Genomic DNA, 4,380 nt, shown 5'->3' with positions numbered 1-4,380 from the left:
CCTGTGTCAAGTTGACACAAAATTAGCCAGTACAGGCACCTCCTGCTAAGCCTGATGAGCTGAACCTGATCCCACAACCTACATGGTAGATGGAGACTTCCAAAAGTTGTCCTCTGACCTCCATATGAGCATCAAGCACCCATTTACATAGACACAGACATACACACACAGAGACACACACGGACACACACAGACCTACACAGACACACACAGACACACACAGACACACACAGACACAGACACATGCTCCTTTACACACACACATACAGACAGACATACACAGACACACACAAACACACAGATTTGCATGCCCATTTACACACATGCATAGACACACACATACAGACACACACACACACAGGGACACACACAGATACATACATACACACATAGACACACACATTTTATTTAAAATATTTTCAAATTTACAAAGCCACACAGTGAAGTAAGAAAGTCTATGCACAGTCAGGCTCCTGAGCGAAACAGCTTTTACAGGAGAGTCTTAAAGAGTGCTCTCCACACACAACGTCGGAGTTTTGTTGGTTTCCGGTTTTGTTTTGTTTTTGTTTTATTTTGTTTTTGTTTTAGTTTTTGTTTTGAGCATCCCTTAGTGAACATAGTGGAATTGTGGACTCTAAAGCCAGGAGCTGTATCAGCAAACTCATTAGCAATCTGTGCCTTCACACAATTCTGCTCTCTCCTCCAACAGTGGAGAACATTGTGCCTGGGATGTGTCATGATTCCCAGGACGTAAGTTTTCAAAGGACGACTTTGTTCTCCCTCCTCCTGCTGCTCATAGACCCTTTGAAGCTCTGAAGACAGAAATAATTCTCTTGTTTAGATGTTTCAATGTAATTTCTCATTTCTCTTCCTCTGTTAGTCTGAGGTATCTTCTGTAGGGAAAACCAGGGCTCAGTGCTCAGATTATAAATTTGCATGGACTGTTAAAAGAAACTTCTAGACAAGGTATACAGTGAGGAATCTCTCATAGTAATTTCATTGAAATGATACAAGCATGTCTTAGGGTTTTACTGCTATGAACAGACACCATGACCAAGACAAATCTTATAAAGGATAACATTTACTTGGGGCCGGCTTACAGGTTCAGAGATTCAGTCCATCATCATTAAGGTGGAAGCAGGCAGCATCCAGGCAGGCATGGTGCAGGCAGAGCTGAGAGTTCTACATCTTCATCTGAAGGCTGATAGTGGAAGACTGACTTCCAGGCAGCTAAGATTGGGGGCTTAAAGCCCACACCCACAGTGACACACTTAATCCAACAGGGCCACACCTTCTAATAGTACTGCTCCCTGAGACAAGCATGTACAAACCACCACAAAGTATATGTTGTCTGTGTATATAAAAATATCCTGAATCAGTTTACTATTTTATTTCTGTCATAGTGCAGTGCTCTCTTTAATAGGCCTGCCCATCTGGAGTTCTGTGTGTACTCTTTCAGTTAAAACAGCAGAATGGCTTGGAGAATGGTCCATCACTGACTCTTCTTGCATAGGACCAAGCTTCACTCCCCAGCATCCACATGGTCACTTACAATACTCTAAACCCCCAGTCCCAGGGAATCCAATGCTCTTCTCTGGCTTCTGAGGGATCCTGCATGTGTGTGATACACATACACATATGCAGGGAAAACACCCATAACTTAAAATCTTTATGAAGAAATAAATCTTTTTTAAAAAAACAAGTGGAAAAAAATTCTGGATAATTTGCTTACAAAATCAGGATTTTTTATTTTCCTTCTTCAGTGATCTGATTTCAGTTATTTAGGTTGAACTAACTCATTTTCCTTTTTTAAGGAAAATGTTGGTTTGTTTTCTGAGACAATGTTCCTGAGCTCCAGGCTAGCCTCAAACTCCCTACTTAGCTGAGTATGATCTTGAACTTCTGGTCCTCCTGCTCCCACCTCAGGAGCACCAGGCCTGCAGGTGTGTGCCACCCGCCCCAGTTTTCCTCTGCCTGGGGATGGAGCCAAGGGGCTAGTACAGACAAGACAAGCAGTTCTCCAACTCAGCCAGATCCTCAGCCCTATCTAATCTTGATTTGACAAAGTTCAACAGTCACTTAGCTTCCTTCACAAATGCTTAAGGACGATAGCTTTGCATCCATCAACATCTTACATGTAAATATTATAAAGACAATGAAATATGATTTTTAATTTACTTTTATTTAAGTTTTTAAATATTTTGATCATGTCCTCCATGCCCCAAACTCTTCCCAGAACCCACCCACCTCCCTATCCACCCTACTTCATGTTCTCTCTCCCTCTCCCTCTCTCCCTCTCCGTCCTCCTCTCCCTCTCTCAAAATTATCTACAAATTAAAAACAAACAAAGAACCAATTAGACAAAAATAAAAATAAAGCAAAAAGCCCACAAAAACAAACTTACAAACAAAAATGTAGGTTGCTTTGTGTTGGCCAGCTATTCCTGGGCGTGGTGCCTGTCTGGAGTGTGCATTGGAGAAAAATGATTGGAAAGAAACTCAGTATCACTGCATTGGAGAAAACGGATTTTCTCTTCCCAGCAGCTGTCAACTGCAAACAGCTTCTTGGTCAGGGTGTAACTGTGTCCATCTCATCTTTTCAGTACCCAGGTTGCAGTGTGACTCCATCTGAGGAGACCACACTCACGTGAACACGTGGAGGTTGCCCTGTGTGTTTAGAGTATATAGTAAGAAGACTCGTATAGTAAACCGTGGCTCTTCCTGGACAAGCCCAGGCTTATGCTCTGGGTGTGTCTTACTTTCCTTCTGAGAACTTCATTTAACTTTCAATCTTTCCTAAGCCCAACTCTGGGTTACATTGGCCACACCTAAGATTGTTCCCTGCACTGAAGCCACGATTCCTCGTTTGGCCTGAGGGGAGGTCCCCTAAAATATTAAAGGAACTTTTTGCACTGCTGTAAGTGGGAGAGTGGAGCTGTGCCTCCTCTGTCCACCCTGACGAAAATGCCTTTCTAACTACCAGTGTCCCCTTACCCTGAGACCTTTGAGAGAGCAGATGGGAGCAAACCGTGTGCTCTGGGCTTACTCGTGTAAGCAAGAAAATTATATTGCCATCTACTCATTGTTTTACGTAGTCCTAAGTAAATCATATCAGGAATATCTAGTAGTTTATGATAGTCAAGACACTGGACATTACAGAACTTGTACTGAGGCAGGAGAACAGGGCTGAGAGGGGCCATGAAAAGCCTGACACAAATGAAGTACAAACCTTAAGGGTTCTTTGGAAAGTCAGTTGTGTTGGAAGGTGTTCTGCTGGGGCAAACACATGAAGGAGTGTTTTCCTGAAGTGGACACAGGTGCAAGGCAAAGGCAGATGAGTGAAGGAAGGAAGCAGACACAGAAGAGAGGATGTTCTGCTAAAGCAAGCACATGATGACATGTGATGAAGGATTCTTTGCCAACAACACGCATGTATTGGTCAGCCTTACACTGCATAGTAGAACTGCATTTGTTGGGACTCTGTGAACTTGGGCTGACTGGACTTGATGCATTTGCTGAAGCAAGACATTTGCTGAGGCAAGGCACGTGGAGGACACGTGATGCTTTCAGGGTATAAAGATGGTATAAACAGAACTCGACAGAGTGATGGAGACAGAGCTTGGCTTGCTGGTGCAGCTAGCTGTGCAAAGCTTATGGATCTTGCATCTTTGCTGATCTTCCCTGAGAGAGGCACAGCTGACAACTCCTCCTGGTGTCCCTCCAGGTCCCATCAGGCAACTCAAGCCAAGGCTGAGGCCTGGCTGTCTCTGTTAGGTTGTGCCACCTCTGCTGGTGTATCTGTGAAGTGTTTGCAGTGGATTGATCTGCCACTGCCTGCTAATGTATGAACTAAGTTGATTTTCAGACAACAAAGACTTCGCTCCAAAGAACCCTTCTAAACTAAACAGGTCCACACTTTTTTTCGTTTCTTCAACCTCTGGTGGTTGGTGGGCTACAAGGGAGGTTAAAGTGTTTAAGAACCACCATTTAAAGGGGGGATTTGAAAAACTTAAAGTTATGTAAAGGCTGTGTAATTAGCACATGAAGCAAACTCTTAGCATAAGGGAAGACTTTGTCTCCTTAGGTAGGACAGCTTGGGCACAAAAGCCCATAACAAAACAATGTGAGAAGGCTGGCACTATGCAAGTGCCCCATCAAGGGTCACAACTCTCCCAGAACAACACCAGTGAGCATCCGACTTTCCCTTTCAACTCTGGCCCACTTCCTTTCCTAAAAGCACATCCTTTCTGTATTTCTGCTACAGGATAAATTTCTTTGCCCAGTTTTTTGTCCCAGGATGCAGGAACCTGGAAATCCCGACAAGGTGACCTATACTGACCACTGTCAGCCTATACCAGTATGAATGACAAAACCCGGTTTG

The sequence above is a fragment of the Mus pahari genome, chromosome 2 (genome assembly GCF_900095145.1).
Source record: "Mus pahari chromosome 2, PAHARI_EIJ_v1.1, whole genome shotgun sequence".
NCBI lineage: Eukaryota > Metazoa > Chordata > Mammalia > Rodentia > Muridae > Mus > Mus pahari.
This window is presented reverse-complemented; position numbering follows the sequence as displayed.